Genomic DNA, 16,734 nt, shown 5'->3' with positions numbered 1-16,734 from the left:
GAAATTAAATCCATGTGGGAAAAATCAATAGCCAATATTACATTCAGTGGAGGAAACTGAAACATTTCCACTGAATAGGGAACCTGACAAGGATGGCCCTTGTTTCCAATCCTATTCAACATTGTGCTGGAAGTCCTAGCAAATGCCATAAGACAAGGGCAAGAGATCAAGGGTGTACCTACTGGGTAAAGAAGCGAAACTTTCGCTATTTGCAGGTGGTATGATTTTATATATTAAGAATTCTATGGGGTCCACAATAAGATTGCTGGAAACAAGAGAAGAGTTTAGTAGAGTAGCAGGATACAAGATGAACAAGCAGAAATTGGATTCCTATATACCAATGATGAGACTACAGAAAAAAGCTATCAAGAAATCAGTACCATTCACAATAGCCACGCAAAAGCTGAAACACCTAGGAATAAAACTATATGAATTGTTGAGTGTACAACTAATCTGTTCTGTAAGTCTTCATGTAATCCACCATATATATATATATGTTATATTTTTAATAAAGAAAAATATGCCAGCCAAGCAAACCCAATGGAACAGGTCTACTTTGCAAGACACGGTTTTACCACGAGTAGGAATTGACTCAAGTGTAACAGATTTCCTTGCTATTTCATTTTGGTCTTTGGCAGACTCCCTCCCCAGCTCCTGAGAATTGCTCCCGGGGAGACCATTGTGACTGCCATCTCCAGCTATTTTTGCAAAGTTCTTCTCAGAAGAGTATTATCAGCGTGAGGTGGCTCTGCCGTCAACAGGACTAGGAATGGCGAGTTGCTGCTATTCCACTTCAGCTGAGCCTTGACCTTGCTCTTGTCTTCCTTGCCTCTGTGGTCGCAAGAATGCAAGCATTTTGTCATTCCTTCTTATTTTGTCTTTTTCCAAAAAGTCTTATTGAACATTTTTTACTTTAAATATTCTCAACTAACTTTTTGTCTCTGAATTATTCTTGATATCTTAGCCTTTTCTAGTTCAATAGATCTTCCCATCAATATTTGCCTCCACCCAGTTGTGGGGGTGGGAAGTATTAATCACAAAAACATGTTTTATCATTCTTTTTAGAGAAAAAAAAACCCTTACAATCATCTTTAAAGAAGAATTTCCCCAGCTAATTCAAGTTTCTGTTGGTTTTTAATAGTAATTTATTTGAGAGGTAGCAAAATTTTAAAAACAACAATAGGAATAAATTATGAGTCGATTTGACTGAATTATAGTATGTATTCTCTTCTGGTTAAATATAAGCTATAAAGCATTAAGGTATATGTATTTTCCTTGAATTATATTATATGCTCATATTTTTATAGTACCTATAAACTTTGTATAAAACAGAGCAGAGCTTTATTTGATAAATGAGTAAAAGCCAAGCTCTCCCTTCTTCGGACACCTCATTTAATCACAACCCTTCTCTGTCTACATCTTGTAAAACCCACCTAACTCTGAAGTGGTTTATTCATCCTTTCCAGCTTAGCTTCAATGGTACGGCCTTCAGGGAATCTCTTTCTTAGGTTTTATGTATTTAACCCCTGAGAAGGGAAGGGAAATCTGTATTCTTTTTCTGTACTTGCTGTGACATAACTTCATACACTGGGTGACGTAAAACAACAGAAATTGGTGGCTTGGTGAGTTCCAAATTGGGCTTCTAGCCACAAGGTGAGTCGTTTGAAGCCATCGGCCTCTCCTTGATAGAAAACACAGGGGCAAGCTCGGGAGAACCTGTTCTTGGCTCTTTTCAACTTCCAATGGCTGCTGGAATCGCTTCTTGTGGTCACAATACTCTAACGTCTGCCTCCATGATCATATTGTCTTCTATTCTTGGATGTTATCAAATCTCCATCTGTCTTCCTCTTTTAAGAGTACATGTGATTTCATTCATGGTCCACTCAAATAATTCAGTATAATCTTCCATCTGAAGATCCTTAGTTTAATCATATCTGCAAAGACTCTTATCTGCCATATAAGGTAACATGCAGAGGTTCCAAGATTAAGAGGTGACTATCTTATGGGCGCATTTTTAGCATATCACAATATTTCCCATTGTGTCTCCATAAAACATCCCATGTTCCCCTTCCTACTAATGATTATATCCCTTTGTAATGCCTGTGTATGAGTCTCACATGCCACGTGCTTAACTCGGATGTACTTAAAGGCTATGCCAGATAGTTCAATATAGAGTACTCAAACTAGTGTCAAGGTTGTTCAAACAGCCAAGAGAGCAAACAGGAAGAGGGGAGGGAACCCAGAAAATAGCAACTCTAAAAAGCTACCTCCACCCAGAGCTAAAGAGACTAAGGGAAGGGTAGTGCCGCCAGGAAGTGCCTGGATGATCTAAATGTTTAACAGACTCATCTGCTTAAAGGTTCAAGTTCACCCAAAGGTACCTCAGAACAAGAGACTGGAAATCTACTTCTGAAAGATCACAGCCGTTCAAAGTCCTATGGTTCTACTCTGACACTCAGGGGGTGGTCACTAGTCGGGGTAAACTCCATGGTTACTGGTACTGGTACAGACCCTGCTAGTGGACCAGAAAAACTGGAAGGAAGGAAGGAAGGAAGGAAGGAAGGAAGGAAGGAAGGAAGGAAGGAAGGAAGGAAGGAAGGAAGGAAGGAAGGAAGGAAGGAAGAACTGGTTCTCTCTGTTGTACCAGGAAGAAATTTAACTGCTGACCAAGCAACTACTCAAAACAGAGAAAGATGGAGAACTATCCTGAATTCTTCCCTTCTCTCGCACTCCAATCTTCCACCAGTAGATTCCACTGACCAGATTTAACTAGAAACCAGTTGTCAAGGAAGCCAGGGAGATAAACTATATAAGGATGAATTACTTTTCTTTGGATTGGGTACAAATATGGATCTCTTCCAGTTGGTTGGCCAGGTAGCTGTCTTCCAGATTTCTTGGCATAAACAAGTGCTTCCAGTGCCTCACCAGCTTGTTGAAACATTTCAGTTGGTATGCCATCCATTCCTGGAGCCTTGTTTTTAGTGAATTACTTCCATGAAGCTTGGATTTCTTTTCAGTACTATCAGATTTTGACCAGCTACTACATCTTGAAATGGTTGGCTATCAACCAGTTATTTTTGGTATTGTGACAAAACAGGCATTAGTCTGATGGGGTGCTGTGCTCTGTCTCCCAAGTCTATTATTGGTATTCACAGGAAATTTCATTACTCTGCTCCCCCTACTGCTCCGCCGCATGTCCTCGGTGCCTAGCCCTAGCCTGATGGGGCCGGAATGTGCACTATATCTGCAATGTGTCTCCAGTGCTGTCTCCACAGCATCATGGTTCAGTGCGGGATGCCGTGTCCCATGGTGGGGCCAGCCCTTTCCTCCCCATTTGTTGTGTGCCCTGAGCATAAGCAAATGTGGTGGGAAAAGCTCATGGTGTCCAGCTATCAAAATATATGGACTAGTATTTATGGACTAGTATTGGATTTATGGGTTAATATCAGACTTAAGAACTTGATCTGGACTGGGCTTAGATGTTTTCTTAATACACAATTACAATTTCATATGAAGCTCTTTCTATACATACGTGATTGTCCTGGATTTGTTTGTCTAATCCAACTGGTCTAACACATTTTGTTCAGGGGACAAACTTGAGAAACTCCTCTGAAACATACAGGAAATCACAGTTGTTGGGATCTAAAGACAGGGAGGAAAACATTGTAATCTAATGTTTAGGTACCACTCCAAGTTATAATTAGAAGTGGAATACATAAATAAGAATCAAGTTGACCTTAACAGAGTATTTCTTATTTTTTAAGGATTGTATTTGTCTCATAATTTGTTAAGTACATATTACATATAGTAAAACACATATCAATGCAATAATTTCTTTTTAAAATATATTTTTTCTTTTTCTTAATCATTTTATTAGGGGCTCATACAACTCTTATCACAATCCATACATACATCAAATTGTGTAAAGAACATTAGTACATTCATTGCCCTCATCATTCTCAAAACATTTGCTCTCCACTTAAGCCTTTGGCATCAGGTCCTCATTATTCCCTTCCCTCCCCTCTCCCCCCTCCCTCATGAACCCTTGATAATTTATAATTATTTTGTCATATCTTGCCCTGTCCAATGTCTCCCTTCACCCACTTTTCGGTTGTCCGCCCCCCAGGGAGGAGGTCATATGTAGATCCTTGTCATCAGTTTTCCCTTTCCAAACCATGCTCCCTCTACCCTCCAAGTATCGCCACTCAAACCACTGGTCCTGAAGGGATCATCTGCCCTGAAATCCCTGTGTTTCCAGTTCCTATCTGTACCAATATGCATCCTCTGGTCTAGCCAGACTTGCAAGGTAGAATTGGGATCATGATAGTGGGGTACGGGGAAGCATCTAGGAGCTAGAGGAAAGTTGTGTTTTTCACAGTTGCTACATTGCACCCTGACTGGCTCGTCGCCTCCCTAAGACCATTCTGTAAGGGGATGTCCAGTGGCCTACAAATGGGCTTTGGGTCTCCACTCCGCATTTCCCTGCTCATTCACTATAAGATTTTTTTTCTGATGATGCCTGATACCTGATCCCTTTGATACCTCATGATCGCACAGACTGGTGTGCTTCTTCCATGTGGACTTTGTTGCTTCTGAGCTAGATGGCCACTTGTTTACCTTCAAGCTTTTAAGACCCCAGACACTTTATCTTTTGATAGCTGGGCACCATCAGCTTTCTTTGCCACATTTTCTTATGCATCCATTTGTCTTCAGTGATTATATCATGGAGTTCAGCACACAATGATATGATTTTTTGTTCTTTGATGCCTGGTAACTGATCCCTTTGGCACCTCCTGATCACACAGGCTGGTGTGCTTCTTCCTTGTGGGCTTTGTTGCTTCTGAGCTAGATAGCCGCTTGTTTACCTTCCAGCCTTTAAGACCCCAGACGCTATATCTTTTGATACTGGCACCATCAGCTTTCTTCACCACATTTGCTTATTCACCCGCTTTGTCTTCAGCAGTTGTGTCGGAAAGGTGAGAGCATCATAGAATGCCAATTTAATAGAAGAAAATATTCTTGCATTGAGTGAGTACTTGAGTGAAGCCCCAATGTCCTTCTGCTACCCTAATACTAAACCTATAAATCTATGCACATAGATCTATTTCTCCATCCTCATATTTAAATATATTTTCATATGTGCATGCCTTTATCTAGACCTCTATAAATGCCATTTGCCTCCCAGCTCTTTCCTTTATTTCCTTTGACTTTCCTCCTGTCCCACTATCATGCTCAGTCCCCACCTGGGTTTCAGCAATTCCTCTTCATTACATTACCCTTGATCATACCCTACCAGGCCTCCCACATGCTCCTCATCACCGATTTGGATCACTTGTTGTTCCCTTGTCCCTGGGTTTCTTAACACCACTACCTATCCCCCCACCTTCCCCTCTCCCATGTCCCCCTGGAATTGTCAACAGCATTGTTTTCTCCTCCAGATTGTTCATCCAATACAATAATTTCTGCATGTACCAGTTTAGTGGCATTAGTAGCACTCATTGAATGTAAAATCATTATCACTCTCCCTTTCTGAGCTGTTCTTCCCCCACTGACATAAACTTGCTGCTCCCTAAGTTTCCTAGCTAATCTTTCCAATTTATGTTCCTTCTTTGATCCCACATAGATGGTCCTTAAAACAGCATGATGTTCAAGGCACACATTCTTTACTATTTAAGTAAAATTAATATTTGATGATAACGATTATGTTAGGGAAGTCATTTCAAGGGCTCATCCATCCTGCATATCGCTACAAAATCTGATTATCATGATTATCTGATTATATATAATTTTGAGATTACCTTTTGCATGTTTTCTCTTTTCTTTTTTTACGAAGATTTTTTTGGGTTAATTTTAGGGGTGGAAGAGTATACCCTTATAGACCACCAACTCTTCACTTGAGAATTCAAACCACTCATCAACCCCCATCCCATATTCTAATCTACCCCTTTGTTATGGACCACCACTCTCCCTTTCATTTAAATCAATATCTCTCAACCTTCTCATCTTTTGCTTCATCTTCCCACCTTTTTCCTCCCTCCCTTGAAAACCTCCAAAGTCTGTTTCCCTTGACTTTTACAGATAAGTCCCTTATCTGCTGTGTTATTGCCAAAAAATATTTCCCAAGAATGTAATTTCCCATTTTACTCTTTTGATGAAGGTTTTGACATACATAAATGTCTTGGTTTTAGTATGTCCAGTCCTGTTATCTATTTAGCCTTCCTTAGTTATATTTGATACAATGTTGATGATATGAAAAAGGGTCCTTAAGTTTGATACTATTTTCTTATTTTTTATTTGTTTAGATGTAGGATTTACATTCAGGTCCTTGAACCCTCTTGAGTTTGGTTTTGCGTATGAGGTGAGGTATGGGTCCTGTTTCATTCTTCTGTAGTTAAAGATCTGATTTGTGGAAGATGTTATCTTTTTCTTATTCACCGTTTTGCATCCTTTATCAAAAGATCAGTGACCTGTAGGTGAATAAATTTATTTCTAGGTTTTCTATTCGGTTCTATTCTTGTCTTGTAAGTAGTTGGGTCTATGGGATGTTTTAACTATTGTGACTGTATGATAGGTTTTGAGGTCAGGAAATGATAGGCTTCCTACTTTGTTCTTCTTAATAAGCTCTTTGCTCATCCTGATCTCCTCCCTCTTCATAAAAAGTTCAAAAATAGTTTTATCATTTTCTTAAAGAATGAAGTTGGGATCTAGATCAGAATTGTGTTGCATGCATACATTAATTTTGATAGTATTGACATGTTCACAATGTTAAGCCTTCCTATTCATGAACATAGGATATTCTTCGATTAATGTCTCTTTTGGTTTCTTATAAGAGTGTTCTGCAGGTTTTTCATAAGAATCCTTTGTTTCTCTGGTTAGGTTTATCCCTAAGTATTTCATCTTTTGTATGGCTATTATAGATAGTATTGTTTTTTTATATACTACTTGAGTAGTATACAAGAATCCAATTATTTTGTGTGTGTTAACTTGTATCCAAACACATCATCAAACATTTTGATTCTTTCAGATGTTTTCACCAATTTTTGTTGTCATCTATTTCAGGGTTTCTACATATAAAATGATATTGTCTGAAAATAGGGTTTCATTTCTTAGTCCATTCGATTCCTTTGATTTTGTTTTGTTGTGTAATGATTCTGGTTAAGACCCATTGTTGACTAAGAGTATAATGAAGGACATTCCTGTCTTGTTCCCATCCACAGGTTGAGAGTTTTCAGTATTTTACCCACTGAGTGAAAGTTGGCCATAGTTGGGTTTTTTTTAAGGCCTTGATTGTGTTGATAAATTTCCATTCTATTCCTATTTTTTAATGTTTTTATCAAGAATGTCTGTGGAACTGCTGAAGCCAAAGTGGGTGAACAAGTAAATGTGGTGAAGAAAGCTGATGGTGCCCGGCTATCAAAAGAGATAGTGACTGGGGTCTTAAAGGCTTGAAGATAAACAAGCGGCCATCTAGCTCAGTAGCAACAAAGCCCACATGGAAGAGCACACCAGCCTGAGTGAGTGAGTGATCCCAAAGGGATCAGTTATCAGGCATCAAAGAACAAAAAATCATCATATCATTGGCTGCACACCTCCATGATAGGATCGCTGAAGACAAATGGGTGTATAAGCAAATGTGACGAAGAAAGCTGATGGTGCCCGGCTATCAAAAGAGATAGTGTCTGGGGTCTTAAAGGCTTGAAGATAAACAAGAGGCCATCTAGCTCAGAAGCAAAAAAGCCCACATGGAAGAAGCACACCAGCCAGTGCGATCACGAGGTGCCAAAGGGACCAGGTATAAGGCATCATGAGAGAAAAAAAAAAAGGATATGTGTGTGTGTGTATTTATATATATACCACATTGAATGAAGGGGGAAGTGCAGAGTGGAGACCCAAGGCCAAAGTGTCGGCCAATGGAGATCCCCTCATAGAGGCGTTTAGGAGAGGAGATGGGTCAGTCAGGGTGCAAGGTAGTACCGACGAAGAGCACAGTTTTCCCCCAGATCCTGGATGCTTCCTCCCCCCAACTACCATGATCTGAATTCTACCTTGCAAGGCTGGATAGGGCAGAGGCTGTACACTGGTACATATGAGGGCTGGAGGCACAGGGAATCCAGGGTGGATGATACCTTCAGGACCAAGGGTGTGAGGGGCGATGCTGGGAGAGTGTAGGGTGAGTGGGTTGGAAAGGGAGAACTGATTACAGGGATCCACATGTGACCTCCTCCCTGGGAGAGGGACGGCAGAGAAGGGGGGGAAGGGAGACTCCGGATAGAGCAAGATATGACAAAATAACGATGTATAAATTACAAAGGGCACATGAGGGAGGGGGGAGCGGGGAGGGAGGGAAAAAAAAAGAGGACCTGATGCAAAGGGCTTAAGTGGAGAGCAAATGCTTTGAGAATGATTGAGGTGGGGAATGTATGGATGTGCTTTATACAGTTGATGTATATATATGTATGGATTGTGATAAGAGTTGTATGAGTCCCTAATAAAATGTAAGAAAAGAAAAGGGAAAAGAAAGAAAGAAAAGAAAATGATTGGGGCAGGGAATGTACCGATGTGCTTTGTACAATTGATGTATGTATATGTATGGACTGTGATAAGAGTTGTATGAGCCCCTAATAAAATAAAAAAAAGAATGTCTGTGGAATATTATCGGATGCCTTTTCTTCAGAATTAATATGATCATGTGGTTCTTGGGGATTTTTTTATTTTGTTTGATTCATTAAATTGTTTTTCAAAAGTTAAACTGTCTTGCTTACCTGGTATGAATACTACTTATTCATGGTGTATTACTCCTTTTCTTGTTAATTGTTTCTTTCCTCAGTTGTAATTGAGGGAAATGTCTTCAAGCTCACTAATTCAGCTTTCCATATCTTCCGTTCCATTACACTGTTCTTTTACTAAGATGTCTAAGTGTGTTGTCTTATTATTTATCTTCTATTTGCTCTAGAGTTTCTGATTCTCCTATTCTTTCCACTCTTCTCTCCAATATTTCCTCCATTCTTAAAAGTACCTGAATCTTATTCTTCTGAATTCTCTTTCTGGTAATTCCAAGGCCCTTTATTCATAATATGCCTTGGGAACTGGGTGTGCTTATTTTTTTCTGGTTTGTGTGTGTGTGTGTGTGTGTGTATGATGATGATTCATTGTTCTTTCTGCAGCATCATAGTGCAGCTGTTAGTGTTGAGAGGGTGCTGGGTTATGTGGGAGTAGTTGACTTTTTCTTGCCTGGCTGCAGGATGCCCCTGGGCTTCCTTGCTGGGTTTGGAGACAGCTGGGGGGTTTCTTTTCTGGATCATGGAAGTGGCTGGGGCCTTGCATGCCGGGGTGTGGAGAGGAATGAGAATTTCCTTCCTGGGGTACAGGGATACCCAGGGGCTTACTTTCCAGTGTGTGCCGTAATGCCCAAGGTCTTGCTTGTCAGATGGTAGAGATAGCTGCTGATTTCCATGCTGGGGTGTGGGCATGTCCAGACCTTTCCTGCTGGGGTACAGGAATAGGCAAGGAGTTCCTTTCCTTTTTGGGACATGGCAACCTCTAGGGGGTTCCTTATGAGGTCATGGGGACAGTCAGGCTCTTCTTTGCCAGGGCACAAGAAAGCCTGGTCTTCCTTGCTGAGACATTGGGATGCCTGCATCCTACTTGACCTGAGTGCAGGGACACCTGTGGCCTTCCTTTGCAGATCTCAGGGATTGTCGGAGTCTTCCTTGTTGAGTAGCTGGGGAATGACAAAGGCCTTCTTTGTTGGGTCCCAAGCACAGCCAAGGCCTTCCTTGCTGGGGTACAGGGATTCCTGAGGCCTTCTGAGTCTGAGCACATGGTTATCTGAGGTCTTCCCTGTTGGGGTGCAGGTATGACCAGAGTCTCCCTTGACAGGGCCCTAGGATGTCTGAAGTGTTCATTGGCAGATCTCAGGGAACTGGTGGGGTCATTCCTTGCTGGGTTGCAGAAAGGCCAGGGTCTTCCTTGCAAGGTCTCTTGTAGGCTGGGCCTTCCTTGCCAGGGTGCAGTGCTCCCTCAGGTTCTCAGGGCTTGCGATCATTTTGGAGTCGATCTCTAAGCCTTTGTTTTGAAGCACCTTTGTGTGCTCGTGTACCTCCTCCCTTTTGTGTAACCAAAGCACAAATAAAGGTGTGCTGAAGCTCAAGTGAAATAGTTCACAACAAAAGAAGACGTCAACACAGCTAAGCCCGTGCTTACATTGTTTATTGCACAATCAACCCCTGCTTCAAAGGCACTCCATATGCATAGCCTCTTTCAAAACTTTTACTAGAGGATAATAAATCATCATTCAAATACCTAATCCCATTATGACTCCCAATGGGATATTGATGGAAAAGATGTGTGCTGCTTGAAGATCCAGCTGGATTCTGCCATATGAGCGCATTGTTCAGCTCATTCATGCCGCGCCTCTAGTGAAATTGTTCTTCTCTTTCCTCTCTACCAGGACGTTCTTCTTTTTGTGTGTGAACTATATTTTTTTCATCTCATCTTCAGATGGAACCTCTTCCAGATTCTGATGACCTCATTACAAAAATATGTTTATTTTAAGACAGTTGGTAAAAATAGAAAAAGCCTTTGTGAAACTGTGCCAAAATGTTATTATTCCAAACATCTTTTTGCTCTTCTTCTATTGAAACAGGAATTAGATTGTTTTAAAAACCCATATCCTCAGGGGAAGTGACCCCTTTTTGATTGGGAAAGGTTTATTATAGACTATTGAAAGAAAATGTGATGCCACATTCTTTTCAAATCACTTATTCTGATGTAGTTTTGTGGCTGTTATTAATTATATGTAATAATTAGAATCCGTGGCAAGATCTCTATATGCTAAAAATATAATAGGAAAATATTAAGAAAGTTCTTTCAGAATGAAGTAATTGTGTAATATTTTCCATAACTCATTTCCTTTCTCTATGTTTTCAGCTTCTCAGTGATGCGTATGCATATTGTTACAACCAACAATTTATTTTCAATTTTGTTTTAAACACTTTTGAAAAGAGTCCTGTCTTAAATCCCATGAGAGTTACAGTGGAGAAACTCCCAAGGGGTAGCTCTACCCTTTCCTAAACGGTTCTTATGTGTCAGCATTGGCTCGATGGCAGTGAATTGTTTTTGTTTTATTTATGTATTGTATATATGTATAGAATGTATATACATTTATGTATACATCATTGCATCGCCATCTTGGGGGGAGGTGGTAAAAATTATAAAGGGGCTTGTGTTAGTCCAGGTAGACTAGAGAAACAAATTCAACAAAATACATATGTCTATAAGAAAACATCCAGATCAAGTCTGTAAGTCTGATATTAGTCTATATGTCCAATACCAATCTATAAAGTCCTGCTCAGACTCACAAAGCACTGCAATGATGCTCAATACAGGAAAATCACAGGCCAGTGAGTGCAAAACCAGTGGAGGTAGAAATATCTCAGCACTGGCAGGGGTCTCCACACGGCTGCTCCAGCACCCAGGGCTGCATCAGGGTAGGTCCATGTAGCTTCTCCTCGGGAATACCTCACAGGAAGTAAGCAGAGAGAGTGTGTGTCTTCCCCCACCAAGGAGGAAATACAAAAGTTCCCAGAATTCTCAGGAGAAGTCCATGCCCACACAGAGGCCTCTTTGGCTATGACCTGATTTACAGACTAGACTCCACCCCGACATTCCCAATCCTCTCAAGTCCCCAATTGGCTCCAGATTATGTAACTACCACAGGGTTGGAATTAAATACATGAAAATGAGAGCAGTAATATTACTGTGCTACCTTTGTATTGTAAAACTAAAATAATTTTTAAATCTGCCTTTTGGTATTTTCTAAAGCCCCATTCCATACACACACACACACACACACAATTTTCTATTTTTATGTGGGAAAGTAAACCTGATTTTTATTAAGTAAGACATTTAGTAACACTATATTTAGGAAAAAGCATTTCTGAAATAAATGAGCATGAAGACATTCTTATGACTGTTGTGATCATTTTGAAAGATTAGCAGAGGCATGAAAGATATGACATTTAGCTGATATTTCAGGGGAAGCTGGAAAATAACACATTTCTTTCTCTTTTTTTTGGTGAGGAATATAGTAACTACTGATGAAACATGCTGTTTTCATTGTGATCTCAGAAGGGAGGTGTAAAATTTTCCTGTGGGAATTTTCAACATTACTGGAATCCAAGAAGGCACATACTTCAAAATCACAAGTGAAAAATACATAGATTTAGTTAATGCTGCTGCAGAGATTATTTAAAAATATGCCCCCAGAGATTATAAAAGAAAAACAATTCTATGTGAAAATAAAATTTGATTCGCATCGCACTATACTCTAAAGTAAACTATCCAAATGACTCATTCACAGCCATCAAGTCTATGGTGGCTCAGGATGACCCTATAGGACAGGGTATAAATTCCCCAGTGAATTTCTGGCACTGAAATTCTTGGTGGGAATAAAAAGTCCTGTCTTCTCCCATGGAGCTGCTGCTGGTGGGTTCAAACTGCTGGCCTTCCGGACCACAGTCTAACACGTAACCCCTACACCCCGGGGCTCCATGAACGATTCAAATGGGAGCATCTAATATCAGGACTGTCTCAAGAGCGCCGAACAACAACAGCAATGAATATTGGAAGAGAATCAGAATGTTTCTGAGAAGTGTGAAAACCAAGAGACTTCCACTGGCTTACTCCGAGCCTCTGAACACATCAAGAAAAGTCAGTTGCCAGAAAACAACATCGTGGCTAATACAGGGTGAGCAAAAAACCAAGGAAACCTACAAGGAGCTGGATTGGCACAATAGCTCAAACAATAAACTCAAAAATGCCATCAATTATAAAGATGGCAGAGGACTGGGCAATGCTTCATTCTGTTACACACGAAGTTCCCATGGGTGAGAGTCCTCTCACCGATGAGCAACAGTATATGTTGAAGAGCTATTATAGTCTAGGTTCTTTATACGTATCAGTTTTTAGTCCAATAGTCAAAGAAAAAATATATTTTAGTCCCACTTTGCATATTGGGAAGGCATGAAGAAGTTGGGTATCCCTGACATCCCATGGTTGATACATAGTAAGAGTGTGTGATAGTTACGTGTTTTGTGCCAACGTGGCACTCATACGAAGATATGGGTGGAGTTTTGCCTATCATTCAGGTTGCAGCTTGATGATTTCCTGTTGGAGTGTGACTGAGATAATTGGCTTGCTGGAAGCTGGCTCCTCTTTCTCTCTCCCTGGTAGTCCTGGTGGTTGGAGCAGGGTGATGCCTGAGCTAGCTGCCAAACCTCACCATTAGGCTATGCTATCGATGGGCTGAGCCAACCCATGGACCACAATGGATCACGAAGCTGTTACATACTGTTGCACAATGCAGTGCCACGCCACCCACTGTGTCTACTGCTTAGGTAGCCTCTGCTCTTCCTACCACTAATCTAGATATGCCATATCTCCCACCAGCCACTTCGCATTGCTACACCATGAGTCTCCACTGTGACCCGCCTCATTACGCTGCTGAGCTACGGGCCTCTGCTCCACTTCACCACTTCATCTTCCTTCTATCTGCTTCCGTGGCCATGTGAGTTGTAAGAATTTTCAGTCTATGAAGGGAGTACTTCGTAAAAAACTGATATTTTTTCAAAGCTATGTATTTAAATTTTTTTTTTTACAAAACAACTTTATCACCTTCAAAATGCTCGCCATTACACTTAATACATTTGTTGTATCTGTGACTCCATACTTGGAAACATTTTTCAAACTCATCTGTTTGGATGGCTGACAGCACGTCCCTCACTTTTTTTTATTTACCTCTTCTATGTTGTCAAATTGCTGTCCTTTCCTGGCCCTCTTTATTCACAGAAGCAAAAAGAAGTTGCGAGGAGTGAAGTCCGGTGAGTCAAGTGCATGGTACAAGGGAGGCATGGATTTGTTTGTTTTTTGCCAAAAATTAGTGCACTGATCTGGTGAAATGAACTCCAAATGCACTATGAGTTGACATTTTCATCTGTTTGATAAGTTGATGAACATCTAGAACAAGGTTTGTCATCTATCTACATTTCACCTCTTTTGAGAATGAGAAAACCACTTGTACACTTGATTTTTTTTTCCCATAGTGCTGTCCATGTAAGCTGTGTTCAACATCACAACAGTTTCCCATTTATTAATGGGACATTTTTCACAAGCAGGAAACAAAATTTCACAGCCGCACACTCTTCTATTAAATCAGTCATCATGAACAATGAGGTTCAAGCAAAACTGCTTTTATGAAAAATTTGCTATGACCAGAAAGAACCTTTCCAAGCAATGCTACTAACTCAGAGTGAGTTGCTTGATGCTCACCTAGGGAGGAAAATGGGTACCACAAAAGCTCCACTCCACCCAATGCAATTCCGTTTACTGGGGGGTACCCCCTCATATTAACTTTCCCACGAAAGTGAGTTGAACTGAGCTCTCTGTACTGCTGCGTGGACTAATTTGTTATTATATTCTTTTTTTTCTATATAAACACATATAGCAAACACATATAATCATGAGTGTCATTGAGTTTGTCTCTGTAGCCAACCCAGCCTAACAAATCATGGTACCTTGGGAGTGGGGTCCTAGAAACACAAACCATGGAAATGAAGGATAGACGCTTGTCTGAACTCTGTCTCGTGGCAGTTTTTCTTCTCTGGCTAGTTGAAGATCAGATATGACCATGCAGCTTACTGGGTTGTTTTCTGGAAAGGACACGGGCAGTTAAAATTTTGATTCTTTTCCTTGGTTGTTGTCTTTGGCTATTCCTGTCTGAAATGACTAAAATGAATGAGATAAATGTATATTTTGAACTCGGGAGTTGAAATTGCCCCCTTGAACTTCTCAGAGACCATGCTGCATAATCAAAATGGCTGTGACAGAAGTTCTACCCTGGCTTGATGTAGCCAGAGACTTAAGGCCATATTGCATAAGAATAGGATAGTTTAGATAAGAATTGAATTTGACTATTTTAAGAATGTGTTTAGGATCTGACTGAAGTAGGATTATATTGATCTTTTCTATCAACAGTGATATAATCTGTGTTAGAACTGATTACTTGGAAGTATGAAAATAAAGAATTTGTAAACCCACTGCCTTCATCCATTAAATTGGAACTTTAAATGGGTAGAGGACACAACTGCAAAGGCTCTGAAAGGCTCAATTTACCTGTCAAATAAAATCATTTTTTTTTAATTTCCTAAAACAAAAATCAAACCTCAAAGGATGAATACTCTCTTTACTCAAAGAAGTAGCCAAGACAGTAAAAAACACTTCCAGAAATGTCTAGAACCAGAGGAATCTTTGGAACTGTTGTTATTTTGGATGTAAAATTTCTTACATACCCATCTAAAATATTAGTCCCAATATTTCAAAAGCCAATGCACAGCTAAAGTGGTTGAACTATGCATTTTATTTTCATTCCCTTTGCCTTCTGCTTCCACTGATGCATGTATTCTCAAACTTGAGTGCAAATACAACATATAAGTGTAACCGAGTTTAGCTTTTAAGTTTATCATTTGGTTTGGACAGAAATATTCTACTTCTGAAAATTAGTCAAGGGAAATTAGATGGGTGAGTTAATCCAGGTGTCCCTCAGACGTGTTTACTGTAGCTACCATGGTTCATGCACTAAACTGCATTGCCACTGTGTTTCAAAACATGGGCATCGGCTGCCCCCAGTCAGGTATGAACTTAAGTATTTTCAAAGAATGACATTGACCACAGACTCTTGAATCGAAGGTGTTGTAGATAATCTTATGTCAACTTGGAGCTATATAAAAATGTATATCACCTGATGGTGCCTCTTTGTGGGCATGGCCTTCTCATAAGGAGAGACCAGAGAGCCTCCTGGATTCTGTCATGGGTTCTGAAAGTTTCTGAATCCCTGTAATATTTCTACTGACCTTCCTCCCACTGACTTATGATCTTCTTGCATTCTGCATCATTGCATGTTGCTGCGTGAGACTGAAGAGGGACTTATGGAGTAGAGTTGGATAGAGCTTGGATGCTGTCTTAATTTATAATTACTTCTTGATCTGAGCTATGTTTTTCTTTCTTAACATACACACCAGTGTCTCTGGATTTGTTTCACTAGCCATTTGGTGCAGCACAAAAGTGCAACAGAATTTGTTGGTTTAGGTAGGTAAACCTGGTTGTTTATTCCTGTGAAGAATAGAACTTTGAAAGCTAGAATCAATGTAGTTCTGAGTAGGGAACTTAAGGAATCCCCACAATAAGCTTATTTTCTTACCAAAAGTCTAGGTGATGCCTTACAATGTACTATGCAACCAGAATTGGGAAAGAAAGTAGGCATCGTTTGAATAGGAGATGGTACTGTTTGCAAAGAAGCATTGAGCTAACCAGGCTCCTTGACTGTTCACAACAAGGGTCATGGATCAATTTGAAGGTGACACTGATTTAGAGAAAGAGAAATTTCTCACAGAATACCCCCAATATTCTTTCTGATGCGCAGGTACAAAAAGACATTAAATACAAATTTGAAACATATGAAAAGAAGGTTTAGCATAAAGGAATTTTCTCATTTATTTCAAATTGTTCTCTTCCTCTCCACAGAATTATGTATTTAACATTAAGGAAAAAGTCATTGTTGACTTTTCTAAAAAGAAAAGAAAATCCAGTGTGTCATAGCAGTATAGGGCACAGCTTACTTTAGGTGTAGCACAAGACTGGGCATCGTTTTGCCTCATTGTGCACGGAGTAGCATGAATT

At 40.1% G+C, this 16,734-nt stretch overlaps 1 pseudogene; it reads left to right on the top strand.

Annotated features, from left to right (window-relative positions):
* The first annotated feature begins 15,621 nt into the window (after positions 1-15,621).
* LOC142457060 (dihydrofolate reductase-like) lies at positions 15,622-16,528 on the top strand (annotated as a pseudogene).
* The last annotated feature ends 206 nt before the right edge of the window (positions 16,529-16,734 follow it).

Source organism: Tenrec ecaudatus, chromosome 9 (genome assembly GCF_050624435.1).
Source record: "Tenrec ecaudatus isolate mTenEca1 chromosome 9, mTenEca1.hap1, whole genome shotgun sequence".
In the NCBI taxonomy this organism is placed as follows: Eukaryota; Metazoa; Chordata; class Mammalia; order Afrosoricida; family Tenrecidae; genus Tenrec; species Tenrec ecaudatus.
Note: the sequence above shows the minus strand (reverse complement) of the source record. Positions and strands in the feature narration are given on the sequence as shown.